This window comes from Trichomycterus rosablanca, chromosome 4 (assembly GCF_030014385.1).
Source record: "Trichomycterus rosablanca isolate fTriRos1 chromosome 4, fTriRos1.hap1, whole genome shotgun sequence".
NCBI classification, from domain to species: domain Eukaryota; kingdom Metazoa; phylum Chordata; class Actinopteri; order Siluriformes; family Trichomycteridae; genus Trichomycterus; species Trichomycterus rosablanca.
In genome coordinates this window covers 15,776,567-15,795,605 of record NC_085991.1, presented here as the reverse complement: position 1 = coordinate 15,795,605, position 19,039 = coordinate 15,776,567, and the positions used below count along the sequence as shown (strand labels likewise).

The 19,039-nt window shown below is 45.3% G+C and overlaps 1 pseudogene; it reads right to left on the bottom strand.

The window, feature by feature from the left end:
* Nucleotides 1-17,009: 17,009 nt before the first annotated feature.
* Nucleotides 17,010-17,187, bottom strand: LOC134312576 (U2 spliceosomal RNA; annotated as a pseudogene).
* Nucleotides 17,188-19,039: the final 1,852 nt, after the last annotated feature.

The following is a 19,039-nucleotide window of genomic DNA, read 5'->3' as shown; positions in this document are numbered from 1 at the left end:
GACGTCCACGTCGGGGGCTGTAACTCGGTGACCTCTCGACCCCCGACCGGCAGACTCCGATATGTCGCTTGTGCCTAGGCCCTGACCGTCATATGACGATTCGGTGGGCCTACGACCTTCGCTTCCCTCGCGTGACCTCGAAACGATGCTTTCCGGCAGAGGCCTACAGACGTCCACGTCAGGGGCTGTAACTCGGCGACCTCTCGACCCCCGACCGCCAGACTCCGATATGTCGCTTGTGCCTAGGCCCTGTCCGTCATATATCGATTCGGTGGGCCTACGACCTTCACTTCCCTCGCGTGACCTCGAAACGACGTTTTCCGGCAGAGGCCTACAGACGTCCACGTCGGGGGCCGTATCTCGGAGACCTCTCGACCCCCGATCGCCAGACTCAGATATGTCGCTTGTGCCTAGGCCCTGTCCATCATATGTCGATTCGGTGGGCCTATGACCTTCGCTTCCCTCGCGTGACCTCGAAATAACGCTTTCCGGCAGAGGCCTACAGACGTCCTCTTCGGTGGCTGTAACTCGGCGACCTCTCAACCTCCAACCGCCAGACTCCGATATGTCGCTCGTGCCTAGGCCCTGACCGTCATATGACGATTCGGTGGGCCTACGACCTTCGCTTTCCTCGCGTGACCTCGAAACGACGCTTTCCGGCAGAGGCCTACAGACGTCCACGTCGGGGGCCGTAACTCGGCGACCTCTCGACCCCCGACCGCCAGACTCCGATATGTCGCTCGTGCCTAGGCCTTGTCCTTCATATATCGATTCGGTGGGCCTACGACCTTTGCTTGCCTCGCGGGACCTCGAAACGTCGCTTTACTATGGAAAGTCCTACGGACGGCCACATCGGGGGCCGTATCTCAGTGACCTCTCGACCCCCGACCACCAGACTCCGATATGTCGCTCATACCCAGGCCCTGCCCACCCTATGTGATTTTGGTGGGCCTACGAGCTTCTTTCGAAAATTTCCTATTTTTCAACTTTGAAACACAGCAGATCCTCTTTCAAGGTATAAGGCTAAGGCCTTCTGGCCTCCACGAGGCCTACGAGCACACCCGGTACTTGGAGTGCTCGTATCGAACCCAGACTTCACGTGGGTAACCCCCTAGGCTGGCAGCACCGCATATCTGAAGCCCCGCCCCATAAGTGGGCAGGAACCGGAAGTAGCCTCAGGGAGGTCCTAGAGACATGGGACCTTTGCGTTCGATCTCTTCCGCCCGCCCCCGACCCGCCCGCTGACTTTGGGAGGGATTGGGCATGTTTTACAGAAAATATCGCCGAATGTTCTCGGGGACCCCTTGGGGGGGGCTGAAGTCCCCCTCAGAGCCGAGGAATAGAGTCGCATCATCTGCGTATGCTGCCACTTTGGCGCTCATCCCCCCTCCTCCCGGGATGTGCATCCCCCTAAATGCCGACTCCCTTCTCAGTTGTTCCATCAACGGTTCCAGATATATCACATATAAGAGGGGAGACAGGGGACAACCTTGCCTTACCCCTTCTCTCTGCACGACCGGGTTGTTAGGTACTGTTAGGACGAATCTTTTGTCGCGAGGTCCTGAAGAAAGCAGTCAGTAAATCCAGAAAGTACTCTTCAAAACACTTTATTAAGTGTAAAAATGATCTGTGAATATATATCAGAGCTAAGCCGATCGACGCTCCTTTCTCCTGCGGTATAGAAACACAACCACCAAAGAAAGAGAGCCGGCCTCTGAGCGCGCCGTCCTTTTAAACTAGTCTAGGCTCCTCCTCCGCCGCTGTTGTTGGAGCCAATGAAATGTGCTAAAAAGGCCCAGGCTCCGCCCACCTCCTAGGTGGGGGTCTAGAGGACCTCTGCCAAGAGATCATGGCAGCCGCCATTTTGAACAAAAGACCATGCGGCATGAATGTCGTAAAACTTGGAAAATGCTGTAAAACTTCCCATAAGAATTTATGTTTAATAATGATGTTTAATGATGATGTTATGTTCCAAAAATCCTAACAATCCCCCCCTTGAAAGCATCTTAATGCTTTCACATTAACTTTTAACTATAGGTTAGGTGTTTCTAGATTCCAGGAGATAAGGATAGCTGTCAGCAACCCCCCAATTTAACCCCTTCTGACTTACAGTGTATCACAAAAGTGAGTACACCCCTCACATTTCTGCAGATATTTAAGTATATCTTTTCATGGGACAACACTGACAAAATGACACTTTGACACAATGAAAAGTAGTCTGTGTGCAGCTTATATAACAGTGTAAATTTATTCTTCCCTCAAAATAACTCAATATACAGCCATTAATGTCTAAACCACCGGCAACAAAAGTGAGTACACCCCTTAGTGAAAGTTCCTGAAGTGTCAATATTTTGTATGGCCACCATTATTTCCCAGAACTGCCTTAACTCTCCTGGGCATGGAGTTTACCAGAGCTTCACAGGTTGCCACTGGAATGCTTTTCCACTCCTCCATGACGACATCACGGAGCTGGCGGATATTCGAGACTTTGCACTCCTCCACCTTCCGCTTGAGGATGCCCCAAAGATGTTCTATTGGGTTTAGGTCTGGAGACATGCTTGGCCAGTCCATCACCTTTACCCTCAGCCTCTTCAATAAAGCAGTGGTCGTCTTAGAGGTGTGTTTGGGGTCATTATCATGCTGGAACACTGCCCTGCGACCCAGTTTCCGGAGGGAGGGGATCATGCTCTGCTTCAGTATTTCACAGTACATATTGGAGTTCATGTGTCCCTCAATGAAATGTAACTCCCCAACACCTGCTGCACTCATGCAGCCCCAGACCATGGCATTCCCACCACCATGCTTGACTGTAGGCATGACACACTTATCTTTGTACTCCTCACCTGATTGCCGCCACACATGCTTGAGACCATCTGAACCAAACAAATTAATCTTGGTCTCATCAGACCATAGGACATGGTTCCAGTAATCCATGTCCTTTGTTGACATGTCTTCAGCAAACTGTTTGCGGGCTTTCTTGTGTAGAGACTTCAGAAGAGGCTTCCTTCTGGGGTGACAGCCATGCAGACCAATTTGATGTAGTGTGCGGCGTATGGTCTGAGCACTGACAGGCTGACCCCCCACCTTTTCGATCTCTGCAGCAATGCTGACAGCACTCCTGCGCCTATCTTTCAAAGACAGCAGTTGGATGTGACGCTGAGCACGTGCACTCAGCTTCTTTGGACGACCAACGCGAGGTCTGTTCTGAGTGGACCCTGCTCTTTTAAAATGCTGGATGATCTTGGTCACTGTGCTGCAGCTCAGTTTCAGGGTGTTGGCAATCTTCTTGTAGCACAACAATTCGTCTTTTAAGATCCTCAGAGAGTTCTTTGCCATGAGGTGCCATGTTGGAACTTTCAGTGACCAGTATGAGAGAGTGTGAGAGCTGTACTACTAAATTGAACACACCTGCTCCCTATGCACACCTGAGACCTAGTAACACTAATGAGTCACATGACATTTTGGAGGGAAAATGACAAGCAGTGCTCAATTTGGACATTTAGGGGTGTAGTCTCTTAGGGGTGTACTCACTTTTGTTGCCGGTGGTTTAGACATTAATGGCTGTATATTGAGTTATTTTGAGGGAAGAATAAATTTACACTGTTATATAAGCTGCACACAGACTACTTTTCATTGTGTCAAAGTGTCATTTTGTCAGTGTTGTCCCATGAAAAGATATACTTAAATATCTGCAGAAATGTGAGGGGTGTACTCACTTTTGTGATACACTGTACATGGCCACTGGGCTGAATTTTTACAATAAAAGGTATCTAAAAAATAAAAGGCTACCAGTTAAACTAAAGGAACCGTACCTATCGCAACAGCTCCTACCCTTAAACCAAACAAACAAACAAAAAATGGAGATCAAAAACGAGAAAAATAAAATAAAAACAATGGGTGCGTGGCTTCTACAGGAAGTCCGTTCAGGTTGTCCTCCACCAGACGGAGCTGCAGATATTCAGAAGGGGCCCATAGCTCCTGTTTCTCTGCATAGCTTCTACTGTCTCATGGATTCTCCCCTGTCGGTCTTGCCTGTTTCCGCAGCAGCACAAACATTTAACCAATGAAACACAGAGAATATCCTTCCTAAAAATAGCAGAGTACCAAACATATATACATTGTAAACAATCCTGAACTAACCCCTTGCGTGTTGTAGCTAAACTATGTGTGTTGCACTTAACTAGTGTTTTCAAAGATGGTCTATGTGTCTGTGAACTATATGTTTATGTTTTTCTCTCCTAGTCTAACTAAATTCTCCCCCATCTTCTTGTTCCGTTCCGTTGATTCCACTGGAATCTTCTTCCACATGGTCGGTTTTGTCGGGCTTTCTGCTGTGTTTAGTTCCCTGTAGGCAGGTCCAGTTAGTGGCACTTCTGTCTCTTGGAGTGGGTCTTCCAGTCCCCTCAGTGTCTGCCTCTGCCAGTTCTTCCAAGTCTCCTTCCTTCATCACGGTGTGTGATCAGTAGTGCTGGTCCTCTCTCCTCGTCTTGTCTGGTCGGTCTTACCTTTAATTAAGCAGAGTTAGTAGCACTTATACTACTCGAAGTGGGTCTTCCGGCCCACCTTCAAGGGTATCCTCCTCATCATCATCTACATGATATCTCGACAAATCAGCCAACACCATCTGGATAACTGGTGGATCCTGCCCCCCTCTGCTTCCTCTACTCACTATATCTATTACAAATCTTCCCATTAACACCCTGATACACGGGACGCAACAACCACATACCACTAAAATTGCCGTTCCCACGCATGCTGACATCACCAAACTCGCAATAACTCCCTCCCATGGTCCAAATATCCCTTCTAGCCACTTAACCCATTCATTGTTTATCCCTGAATTTTCCTTCCATTCTCGTGACAAAGCCCTCAATCCTTCCAAAGCTCGTGTCACACTACCATCGGGTGCAGTATTATTGGGGATGAAGGTGCAACACGATGAACCCACAATCTGGCAAACTCCACCTTTCTCTGCTAACAACATGTCTAATGCCATTCTATTCTGTATGGTCATAAGAGAAGTCTGGTCTAGCTGGTCTCTCAGTCCCTCAATGGCCTGAACACTGAAATTAACAAATCTCTGCTGATTGTAATAGAGATAGTTTATCCAGTCTACATTCTTATTGATAGTTACCCACCAAAAGAGTGCACTTTCAAACCCTGCAGCAATCTGGTTCCTAGCCTTAAATTCATCTGGGACCCCCCTTGGGACCCCTATACCATCAATCCACACGGTCTTGTCGAAGGATCCGCCAGGTTTGACCTCTCGGGTGTCTCTTCGATGGTTGTGGTGATTGGTCAGGACGTCCGCGGCATCCTCCACTCTGTGCTGCTTGTAAATTCTGAAAGGCATAATCAGAAAGACCAACGCACACTTCCCAGACCAATTCCCATGCAACCTTCGCCGGATTCTCATATCTCCACACAACCATACTAAATAAAATAACCAAAGTAAAATAAACGAAGAGATTATATGCATGAAATGAGATTACAATAAGATTACATATTCAAAATGGATGTGTCTCGATCAGTTCACCTTCTATCACCACTTCTTCGTCATCGTCCAGGTCAGTCCCTCACTTAAAAGAAGTCACATTTCACTTCTCATAGACCCCGGATGATAATCACCATACTTGCTGAATACACTGACTGACCTCCTTATGACTACCCCCCTTGCTCACTAACTGTAGCCATGAGCATCCTAAATTAAAATAGTAATCAGGCAGGACTACTCAACTCTATGTCTTTAAACAACTCCCCTTCTCGGGTCCACACCTTAATTTCATAAAGCACTGCTTGCTTCAGATTTGTCCTTCTACATTAGGTTGTGTCAAATTATTTATTATCCATTATCAGACCTTGCCTAACAGCAGCTCCACTGCTATATCAGTTACTTGGATATATTTTACAACAACCACCAACCAAAAACAATATTATCTCAATATTATCAGGTGTACCCATCCATTCTGCTAAATTAATTATCAACACTGTATTGTAAACTCAGATGTATCCACTATAAGTCATACTCGGTTCTTCTATCACCTGTCAACACTAAAGACAATCCAGTCAACAACATATGCAATTCATTAGTTATCTCTCATACTGCATTAACCCTTCCTGCTACATACGATTCTACCTCAAACAGTTCAGACTGATCAGAGCAGAAGTTGCATACACATTACATCTAATATTTTCAATACTTCTAGCATATTCTACTTCAACATAGCCACATGCTAGAGAGCCTTCAAATTTTCTAAATCACATTTTTCCCAATACAAAATCACCTATTATTTACTCTGCCATACTTAAAATAACAACAGCTCTGCTATATCAACTTCCATCAGTCCTACAAACCCCTGACTTATATTATTTATTCATTCAGATTTTTACCCCAACTTTTGGTCACTCATACTAACACACATCCTGCTTCTAACAATACAGACTCCATTTCCCACAATCCAACAGACTCTCACATGACCATCTCCTGCTCCTAGTCAGCCAATCCCTCATGCTCATCATCACCAGCGCTTTGATCCACTTTGGCTTTCTTGAATCACATTAAACTCTACTTAAATAGTTCCACTTAGTTAACTGTCTACTAGACTATTCGATACTTCTCACCTACCAAGTTATTTTCTTCACTGTTCCCTCAATCTTTAAACTGCACTCATCTATGATCATGCATAGTATTGCCACAAGGTTTACTGCACCACATTGAACCAATCTAACTTCTTCAATAAACTATATAATATAAAATGAGTCAGTTGACCTGATTAATTAGCTAGAAAAGATTAATCGGATACAACACAAGCATCAAATATTAACAATTGCCAATTAACAATTTCCAAAAAATATTACCAATTAAATTTAATCTTACCGGAGTCCGTGTAAGCAATTATATTTAATCTCCTGAGACCCGAGTTTTGATTTTTTCAATGTATTTTTCCTATTCCTTATGTTTTTAACCTTATTAGTTGGGCTGGCTCAGTGGGCAGCACTGTCGCACACTGTCACAGCAAGAAGGTTCCCCCTCCGCGGAGCCCGCATGTTGTCGTGTGGGTTTCCCCCGGGTGCTCCGGTTTCCTCCCACAGTCCAAAGACCTGCAAGTGAGGCGAACCAGAGACACTGAACCGTCCACGACTGTGCCTGATATAACCTGAATCTTGTGCAATGAGCAACCACCGCTTCTGTCATAAATGTAACCAAAGTGCAAAACATAATGTCAAAATCTTAATAAAGAAACAAACAAACTTTATTAGTGTTCTAGTACTTTTGCTACCACTAGATGGCAGACAAAAAATGTCCACTAATGGGAACAATCGGTCTAGGTTTAGCAGGTCAAGGAATAAGGCATAACAAAGTCAAAATGTAATGTCCTCATATGTGACCGCAGGGTCGCAAAAGGTTAATCTCACCTGAGTCCAAGCAAGCAGCAGCGCTGAGAGATACTACAGATTGCTACAACTCCCTTTTCTCTAAACAGGAGGTAAGGCTGAAGATTACCTTCACCAGGCGTCCCTGAATCTGCATGCATATCCGTAGGTCTGCCAGTCCAGCTGCCCCAGCACAATGTATCACAGGATTTAATACACAAAGCAGCATATTAAACATAAATTCTTATTCCTGCCATAGTACTCCTGCCATATTTAAACATAAACTCTCATTCCTGCCATTATACTCCCCCCTTTTTTCAAATTTTACAATCAAATCTTGAAAATAAAACATTAAATAAACCTAAACGAGATCAGTGTGGAGACTCCGCATATGCAGAAACCGACCCCTCTTAACCTCTTTCCACCAGATGTGGGCAACTGAAACAAAAATAATTAAAAAATTGTGTCCGATTAGAATTTTGTCCATTAAATATTTTCAATCCATGTCTTTGTAGAGTTGTCCAAACAGAATTTCAAACGGCCTAAAGGCAATTTTTATTGTTTATCTCATGCTCATCTGTATGAGAATTATTATTTTTAGTGTTTGGTGCCGATTTCCCTCTTCACAGCTCCTCCAGTAGCTGGGTAATAGACACAATGTTGTCCCAGTTCAAAAGATTATTAGAGACAGGATGTCCTTCACTAGGAGCCCTTGTTACATTTGGCAGGTTTTTATTATCTAGATTTGCATAGATTGTTTTATTGTGTCCCCCCTGTTTGACACATGGTTCTACTCATGGGTCAATTTGGTATGGTATAGTATCTTAGTAAGACATGGTTTGCCCACTGGACATCTCCAAACATCAGGAGACACACAATCCGAACCTTCTAAATGTGTTTATCCTGTTGGAAAGCACAGAATTTTAAAGTTAGTTCAATCAAGTCTGGTGTTAGCTGGACCTGTAAACAAATAATGTCGTTAGTGAGCAGTGGAAGGTGTGCAACAGCTTTGTCGGCAGTGTCACCTCTGGCCTTGTCCTGTAAAATTGGAACAAAACTTTAGAATATGCACAATTTACAAAATGGCTCTCTGTTTGGGCAGCAGAATTGCACCCACAAGTTGGTATGGTGGGCGATTTCCAAATTTAAATTAGTCAAAACAAGACACTCTCCCACCAAATACAACCAATTGTTCGATTCCATAAGTGAAAGTTTAGTTCATAAACATGTAAGCAGTTTTGCTTTCAGCCAGTCTAGAGGCTGTTATTAAAGCATGTAGTTCAACAGTTTAAGCCAATAAATTGAATAGGAGGGACAATGACACCAAGTATCATTTGCTAAAATTTTAACTAAGCCCACTTGTTTCCTGTCTGTTGCAGCATCTCTGGATGCAAATCCTTTCACAAACATTTCCAATTCAGGATTCCTATCAGGCCCAGAAAAAAATAGAGTAATACAGTCATGATGTTCACCATCTCCTGCAATTAGTAAAAAGTGGTAGGATTAAGTACATTACAGCATTTGATAATAATGTTCAATTTTAGAAGTACACTGTAGTATTTATACAATCATTAACTTGATTCGTGAGATGTTTTCCTTTCAGTTATAGAACATAATTTGGCACTAACCGAGTTAGATAAGTATAACCCTCAAGATCACTTAGTATAACTACGGATATTTCTGTAGCAGACAAAGACAGAAAGAAAATTCTGCACAAATCCAGAAGGGATCAGAGTCCCTGTCTTTTACAGAAATAGTGGTACCTTCAGGCATTATTTCCAATTTAATTCAAGAGGCAAACAAATGATCACACCTCATAAGATTTATAGGGCTATGAAATCTCACTCTTTACAACTACACAATATTTTAGAAACAGTAACATATTAGCTTTTACCTTTTACTTGTATTCAGCATTTGTACACAGAGAAAAACACGACATCACTCTCAAATAAACACAAGCTTTGACAGTATATAATCCAATATATCAACACATGTCTTAATCAGAGGTGGAAAGAGTACCAAAAAGTGTATTCAAGCAAAAGTACTATTACCTTAATGAATCTCCACCTAATTACGAGTAAAGTTACTACTCTGAAAATCCACTCATGCAAAAAGTAGAAAGTAACTCATTTAAAATGTACTCACCGAGTAAACAGCAGGGGGTCTCCTCTGTGTAATGCAAACAGGAGTGGATACAAACCTCACAACAGTAGTCTTTAACTCAAATGCAATAGAAGAAACATGTTGATGCAACAATTAAAACAGTTAGGGATGTGTAATGTGTCATTTCAAATGACATAAAACTTTTTCAAACTGTATAACCACTAGCGATGTGTCGTAAAATGATTCGAATCTATGAACCGGCTCTTCTAACCGAAACAAAGGAACCGACTCTTCCGGGAGTCGCCATGTAAATACGCGGCTCTTCAAAAGGAACCGAGACAAGAGACTCGACTACCCGTCGCAAAACTCACTGGATTCTTTCAGATGCCACCCACATTAAAACACACTTAATAAGGTACCATAACAAATACTTCATCTTAACTCAGTTATCTTAAGATTATAAAATTAAATTAAATTATAAAATTAACTGCAGCACTTACCCAATCCAGGCATACAAAGACAAAACGGCCGTTGGAGAAACATAACACGCTGCCCATTCAGAGCCAAAATGGCGGATAGACAGATAAAACCACGCTGCGTTCCCAAGACCAAAATGGCGGATAGACGGGAAACCACGCTGCGTTCCCAAGACAAAAATGGCGGATAGACGGGAAACCACGCTGCGTTCCAAAGACAAAAATGGCGCCGGCGGACAAAAGATAACCACGCTGCCCTCTCAGAGCCAATATGGCCGCCGAACAAAAGAATACACGCACACACACACACGAAATAACACAAAGCACACCCACGGTTTCACCCGTGGTTCACAGACAAACATACACAGAGACTTACTGACAAACAAAACTCCTGATGTACTATTTTCGAACCGAATTTAGAATTTAAAGTAGTCTAATTAACCGAACTCCGCTCCCATAACAGTCAAGTCCGAATTTTAGGACAATCTTATTCATAGAACCCCGTTCTTTGAACTGCCAGACTCTTAAGATTTCCAACGCTCGAATCATAGAATCCCGTTCTTTGAACTGCCAGACTCCTAGATCTCCAACGCTCGCTCATTCATAGAATCCCGCTCTTGGAGCTGCCAGATTCTAAGTTTTACAACGCTCGAATCATAGAATCCCGTTCTTTGAACTGCCAGATTCTAATATTTCCAACGCTCGAATCATAGAATCCCGTTCTTTGAACTGCCAGACCCTTAGATCTCCAACGCTCGAAATTTTTGGATCTATAGAATTAACCCAGTCCCAGACTCGTTAAAACTTAGATCATTCGAATCACGCGCCCCTGCTTTTGAAACAGACAGACACGTTTCGCTCCAATGGTGTTCCGGGTGGAGCCCTGCCGAACACAAATGGCACCCTTTACCATTTATTTTAACCGGTCTGGTTCGAAATCAGCAATCAGGAAACACACATTTTTAGCTTCGGCATATATTCACAGTTTTAAACTATCTAATGATACTTTAGTAATTTAATCAGACACTTACGGATTCCGAGATTCACTTTCACACTCAATACGCTAAATAGTAAATGCAGCTAATATATATACAGAGAACATCTGTTTACCTTGTGTAGACGCGTCTTGTATTGAGTACAAAAGATCCTCAGAATCTCCGGTGTCAGCTCAAACAGCTGAATCAATTTTGCTGCTACTTCAGGTTTCTACGAACCATCCTCTGCTACCATCTGTTAGGACGAATCTTTTGTTGCGAGGTCCTGAAGAAAGCAGTCAGTAAATCCAGAAAGTACTCTTCAAAACACTTTATTAAGTGTAAAAATGATCTGTGAATATATGTCAGAGCTAAGCCGATCGACGCTCCTTTCTCCTGCAGTATAGAAACACAACCACCAAAGAAAGAGAGCCGGCCTCTGAGCGCGCCGTCCTTTTAAACTAGTCTAGGCTCCTCCTCCGCCGCTGCTGTTGGAGCAAATGAAATGTGCTAAAAAGGCCCAGGCTCCGCCCACCTCCTAGGTGGGGGTCTAGAGGACCTCTGCCAAGAGATCATGGCAGCCGCCATTTTGAACAAAAGACCATGCGGCATGAATGTCGTAAAACTTGGAAAATGCTGTAAAACTTCCCATAAGAATTTATGTTTAATAATGATGTTTAATGATGATGTTATGTTCCAAAAATCCTAACAGTACCAGTTGACCTTTACTCTACTCACTGCCCCTGTATACATCAACTTCACTGAGACCAAGAAGGCTGGGCCCAGTCCCATTCTCCACAACACTGCAAACAGGAAAGCCTGGTTAACCCGATCAAAAGCTTTCTCTTGATCCAGGCTCAGCACCGCCAGGGGTACCCTCCGCTGCTCTGCCCAGGCTATGGCATCCCTATCGAGAGCCAGATTCATGCTGGCTGTGCATCCTATCACTCCACAGGTCTGGTCTGGGTGAATTAGGGATGCCATCACCCCTTTCAGTCTCTGGACCATGACTTTTGCTTAAATCTTATAGTCTGCAGTCAACAGCGTGATTGGCCTCCAATTTGCCAAGTCTGTCCTGTCCCCCTTCTTATACAACAATGCAATCTTCTCCATCCTTGCAGAGGGTGGCAACAAACCTATCTCTCTAGCCTCCAGGTATACTCTCAAAAGTTCTGGACCTAACAGAGGCCAGAAAGCTCCATAAAACTCTACTGGGAGGCCATCTACCCCAGGGGCCACACCACGCTTGAGTGACAGCATTGCACTCTCCACCTCTTCCAGGGTTATGTCACTCTCCAGCATTGCCCTCTCACTCTCCTTTAGCCGTCCTCCCACTCCCTCTAGGAAGTAAAGAGCTTCCTGCCCCACCGGTTCCCCTGCCTGGAAAAGTTATCTATAGTAAAGAGCAGCCACGTCCAGCATGCCCCTTGTTGTTATCTGGACCTGCTGTCCACGCTTCAGGCCCCTAATATGGTCTCTCTTTTGCCTTTGCTTTATGCTTCTGTAAAAGAAGCACGTGGGGCGCTCGTCCAGTTGGAGCCTCTGTCTATGTTCCTGTATGCAGAAACTGCGAGCTTTAGCTTCATAGTGCCTCCTCAAGGCCTCACTGGCTATTCCTATCTGTTCCTGGTCAAGCTGGCGCCAGGCCGCGTGTAGGCCCTGTGTCAACCACCTAACCTCTTCTTTCTGCTTTTTTGCTTGCTCCTGTCCCCATCAGCAGCTCAAGATGGCAACCCTCACCTTGAGGTCTTCCCACCACTCGGCCTGGGTGGTGTATAGTGTCTTTAACTTCCTCCAGCTGGCGAACAGTAGGCCAAAGACCTCATGGTATGAGCTGTCTTGGAGGCAAGCTCTATTTAGCCTCCAGGTACCCCTCCCTCTCTGCACGTTCTCCACTATCAGGTCACAGCTAATCATACAATGATCTGATGCCCAGAAAGGTCTTCGGCAGAAACGTCCAATCTGTGCCCCCTCGGCCCTAAAGAGAAGGTCTAGTTGCGATGTGTGCCCTCTTGAGTTCCTCCAGGTATAGCCTTCAGCTTCTGGTTCCATTGCTCTAAAGGCATCCATTACCCTTGCCAACTCTTCCCCTCTTCCGCCATCCAGGTCTACATTAAAATCTCCCCCCACTATTATTTCTTTATTTGTACAGAGCCATGGTTCCAACACCTGGAAAAAAACCTTTTCTCTCCCTTACCACTGCCGGGGCATACACCCCAATGATTCTAAACTGTACCCCCCTCCATTCCCCGTCAACACAAAGTACCCTGCCTGGCACCAGGGACTGAACAGACATAATTTCAAACTCAAAAGATCCAAACAAAATACCTATTCCATCCCCCCTTCCGTCTCCCACCCCCCAAGCGGATGGTCCCTGCCTCCACTCTTTAGTATACCCAACTGTTTCTTGCTGTGATGCTATGTTGCATTCCTGTACTATCAGAACATCAATATTGACCTGCTGCAAATTCAAAAACACTGCCATCCTCTTTGCTTTCTGTCTAATTCCTCTGACATTTGGTGAAGCCACTGTAAATTGCCCCATTTTATCTTATTAACAAAAATTCCTACCCCCTCTCTGCTTGGCTGCCTCCCGCCTTCTCGCCCCTCAAATCCCTTCATTTTCACTTGGTTTTCTTCTTCCCACCCCCACTTTTGCCCGCCTGCCAACCACCTTAGACCATCCCTCCTGTCCACTGTCCTCTACACTTCCCTCTTCACCCAAGAAAGGAGTCCAGTCCACGTTCAGGCGTTGGGATGCCTCCTTCTTCAGGCATTGGGATGTCTCCTCCTTTTGACTCGCAAAAACCTGCGCCCCTTCCGGTGTCATGAAGTCAAATTCGTTTACCTTACCGACCCGCGTACGTTTGGTTCCCTGCTCCTCCTCTAGTTCTTCTGCTGGTCTGGTTAGCCGGTTCTTTGTGTGTTCCTCCGCCTGACTGGGCAGGTTGTCCATGATTTCTATGCTGTCTGGGATACCTACGTTGGGCCAATTTGAATTTTCACCCGCCGGGTCAGGGTCCAGTTCCTCCAACACCTCCGCCCAGTCCATCGACGCCCAAGTGGATGTCGGGGTCAAGGCGTCCGGCCCTTGAGGAGAGGCGGCCATCTGCGTCGCCGATGCTGCCTCACTCTCTACTGAAGTAATCCTCGCAGGGGGCTTTTCCCGAGCTGTTGACGGTGTAGCCTCCAGCCTCTCCAGTCAAACCGATTTGTTTACCTTAGAAGCCTCTTTTTCCCGCAGCGTAGGCATCGTCAATGCCACATGCTTAGGTAGAGCCTCTGTTTTTTTCTATCCGTTTGGCCAGGTAGAATAGCAGGTCCTGGAAAAGCAGCCAGTCTAGGTGGAGCCTCAGTTCCAGCAGTAGTCACCAGTCCGAGGGAAGCAGTGCCCTGCCCCTGGGCCTTCACCCTGGCCTCAGCAGTGTTCTCCCCAGGAGCACTCCGCCCAGGCCCAGGGCCTGTCGTCCCAGCTGTAGTTGCCCACGCTGTTGATGCTTGGGCCTCTCCATCTACATGCTCAAACTCTTCCTGGAACAGGCTGGCAAATGTCATTTGTCGGGAAGGGCAGGCTCTAAAAAGGTGTTCCTGACTTTCACACAGGCTGCATTCTTTGGGTGCTTCGCAGTTTGCCGCGCTGTGTTCTTTTGATCCACAGAACCTGCAGTGTTGTCCATTGCATGCCTCCTTTGTACAGTGGGAAAAATAAGTATTTGATCACCTGCTGATTTTGTAAGTTTACCCCCTTACAAAGACTTGAACAGTCTATAATTTTTATGGAAGGTTTATTTTAACAGAGAGAGACAGAATATCAAAAAAAATAAAATAAAAAAAAACATTAAATAAAAGTTATAAATTAATTTGTATTTAATTAAGGGAAATAAGTATTTGATCCCCTACCAACCAGCAAGAATTCTGACCCCCACAGACCGGTTATGTGCACAAAAGGCACACAAATTAGTCCTGTCCCTGTATAAAAGACTCCTGTCACAGAATCAGTTTCTTCTGTTCAAATCTCTCGACCACCATGGGCAAGACGAAACAGCTATCAAAGGACTTCAGGGACAAGATTGTAGACCTGCACAAGGCTGGAATGGGCTACAAGACCATCAGCAAGAAGTCTAGTGAGAAAGAGACCACTGTTGGCACGATAATTCGAAAATGGAAGAAATACAAGATCACAGTCAATCGCCCTCGCTCTGGAGCTCCATGCAAGATCTCACCTTGTGGGGTAAGAATGATTCTGAGAAAGGTGAGGTCAGCCCAGAATTACACGGGAGGAGCTTGTCAATGATTTCAAGGGAGCTGGGAGCAGAGAAATGCTGGATATGACCCCAAGAACACCATCCCCACTGGGCATTTCTTTGCCTCCAAACACAGCGAGTGGAGTTGATGCCAAAATGCTCAATTTTGGTCTCATCTGACCATATCACATCCTCCCAAGCTTTCTCTGAATCATTCAGGTGTTCATTGGCAAACTTCAGACGGGCCTGTACATGAGCCTTCTTGAGCAAAGGGACTTTGCGGGCACTGCAGGATCTCAATCCATTACGGTGAAGTGTGTTACTAATGGTTTTCTTGGAAACTGTGCTCAAAGCTCCCTTGAGATCATTGACAAGCTCCCCCCGTGTAATTCTGGGCTGACCTCACCTTTCTCAGAATCATTCTTACCCCACGAGGTCAGATCTTGCATGGAGCTCCAGAGCGAGGGTGATTGACTGTGATCTTGTATTTCTTCCATTTTCAAATTATCGCACCAACAGTGGTTTCTTTCTCACCAAGCTTCTTGCTGATGGTCATGTAGCCCATTCCAGCCTTGTGCAGGTCTACAATCTTGTCCCTGACGTCCTTTGATAGCTCTTTGGTCTTGCCCATGGTGGTCGAGAGATTTGAATGGAAGAAACTGATTCTGTGACAGGAGTCTTTTATACAGGGACAGGACTAATTTGTGTGCTTATTTCCCTTAATTAAATAAAAGTTATAAATTAATTTGTATTTAATGTTTTCTTTCTGGATTTTTTGTTGATATTCTGTCTCTCTGTGTTAAAATAAACCTTCCATAAAAATTATAGACTGTTCAAGTCTTTGTAAGGGGGTAAACTTACAAAATCAGCAGGGGATCAAATACTTAGTTCCCCCACTGTATGTCCCACTGCTCCACACCTCCGGCAGTAGAGAGGCTGACCTGGGTAATGTAGAAATCCACGGTGAGGACCCATTGCAAAGTAGCCAGGAGGGTGCACCAGACCTCCAGGTTGTGCAGGGTCAACCCGTAGGCGTACCAGAAACCGTCTCTTTCCGTTCCATATTCCAAAGCGTCCTCTCAGCTTTTCTCCTACTGAAACGGAAGAGCAGTATCGTGCAAGGAATGCCCGGATGACGTCCTCCACAAACAAACGGGTTGTAGAGATGCGTTTCTTCCTCCATCCGTCTGCTGCACTGGTCAAAGAATGATGTACAGTCCGAATAGGCTGCCAGAGTCACATCCAGGAAACCCGAAGTTTTAAAATCCTGCAGGCAGAAGATCTTTAAAGGAGTGATTCCACACAAGTCTCGAAGAATCCTTAGAGTCACCCAGTCCCATCTAAAGCGTTCCTTCACGTCCTCGTCAGCATCCTGTTTCAGCTCCACCCTGACTGTGTGTCTAAGCCGCACCACCCAGGCCGGCCGTCTGTTGCCATCTCCGCTCATGATAAGAACAGATTTCTTTTTCGTTGATCTTAGCCAAAAGGCCGAGAAGCGATAACCTGAAATAGGCGCCGGGCCCCGGGCCCTGCCGTTTCCGGGCAAGGGCTAGCGGACAGGCGCCTAGTGATGAGGCAGCAGAGGAGGCAGCACAGCCTTTGCCTGGAGAAACACAGAGTGGGGAAAAATTAAGTCTTTCTCTCTTTTTTTTTTTTTTAAGTAAAACGGAGAGAAACTGAAAAAGCAGGAAAAAGGGGTCTCCTTAGCGCAAAAGGACAGAGGAAACCCCGGGCCTGGGCTAAGCTAAGGTCTAAGGCGTCGTACCCCTAATCCCAAAAGCTTTCCAGCAGGGGCCAGTCACCAGCATTCGTCAATTTGTCTTTCGTTTGACCGTTTATGAGGGTGCACCGTGCCAGGAGGCAATGCAATACCTGGTCGATGCGTGGAGTGGACGGAGCAAGCCCCTCTTCCGACTCCCAGGCCTAAAAATCCATTTAATATATGGTCCTCGGATAGAGGACGTATCAGATATTAAACTGATAAGAACAGATTTTTTTTTTTTTACAAAAGTTTATTTCCACACATTTTCACACAATACAACTAATTAATTTTCATGTCTTTTTCATACACGTCCCATAATCTCCCCCACTTTTCCTTCCCCTTTTCCCATCCCAAGTCCATTTCATCTTCTTTCATTCTTGTCTTTAATTCCCATTCAACTTTCTTCACTATTCCCATCACTCCCTTTCCCTTCCCTCCCTTCACCTCTGCCTGTCTATCCTCCCATATTCCTCTCTTGACCAGGCTTATTGTTAGCCACAGCATGAATCTGCTTCTCCCCTTCCCCATTCCTCCTAACCCTTTGTCTACAACCTCCCACGTTACTCTAAACCCCTTTCTTATATTTCCAAACCATGTTCCCATCTTCTGCCATACTTCCCTAGCTACCTTACATTCCCAAAATACGTGTATTATTGATTCCTCCCTTCCACACCCCTCTCTTGGACACACATTTGTCTTGCTGATTCCGTGTCTGTACATGATTTCTTTTACAGGTAATTTCCTATGCACTATTTGCCAGTTTATGTCTTTTAAACTGTTTTCCAGCCCCAGTGGTTGTACTCTGGTCCACACTTTCCCTGCTTCTATTGTTCTGTTACTCTCTCTTGCCCTCCTACTCCTAACTTCCTCATATAATCTTTTGTGGCTTGTACATATATTTCTATCTTTCCCTTCTTTGTTTGTCTTTAGCCACTTGACAGCCTGCCCATAATGCCATGGCAGCTGTTCCGCCCTTGGACCCCTATTGTCCCACTCCATGACACCCCGTGGCTGGTACGCGAAAAATAATTTCAAAAAATACCATCCTGGGTGTTGTCCCTCCTGTGCTAACTCCTGCATTATGTTTGCCACATAAATGCAGTCCAGTTTTAATCCTACGTCTAAAACCCCTCTCCCCCCTTCCTCTATTTTCCTGTACATTATCTCCCTTGCTACGTACTCATACTTTCCTCCCCACATGAATCGAAATACTTCCCTTTGTACCCACCTCCTTCCACTCACTGGTAGTGGGTAGATGTATGCCAGGTACATCAGAAAGGGAAGTACCTCTGCTTTAATTATCAAACTCTTCCCTATATATGACAGTTTCCTCCCGGTCCATAGCCCTAACCTCTGTTTCATTTTTATCAGTCTCTCTCACCAATCAGCCCTTCACTTACCTCCAATCCTCCCACCGAATCTTTCCTATCCTTCGCTGTCCCAAAATATTTTAACTTAGATTTTTCCCTATTCAATTTCGCCCCAGACCCCACTCCGAATCTTTCCACTATATTTAATGTTTTCTCTATGTCCCTATCCGTTCTACCTAAAATTGTCATGTCGTCTGCGTATTGTGTCACCTTCACTCTATACCCACCTGCTCCCGGCACCAAAACCCCTAATATCTCCCTATCTTTTCTAATCTATTCCGCTAGCGGCTCCATATACATTATAAAGAGGAGTGGCGATAGTGGACACCCCTGTAATATACCTCCCGCTGTCTCAAAACTCCTCCCTAGATACCCATTCAAACTTACTCTGCTGTACGTCCTCCTGTACATTGTTTTGACCCAGACTATCAGTTTTACTCCCATCCCCATCTTTTCCATTACCCTATACAAAAATTCCCTATCCACCCTGTCGAACGCCTTCGATTGGTCCAAGCTCGCCAACATCAATGGCAGCTTTCGGTCTCCTGACCACGCCACCACATCTCTGATCAGCTGTAGGTTCCACCTCGTGCTTCTACCCTCTATTCCACCTGTCTGATCCACGTGGCAGTGCCTTCCTTAACCTTTTTGCCAGTATTTTTGCCATTATTTTGCTGTCTACACCCAGCATTGATAATGGCTTGTAGTTGTCTAAATTTTCCTTTTCCCCCTTTTT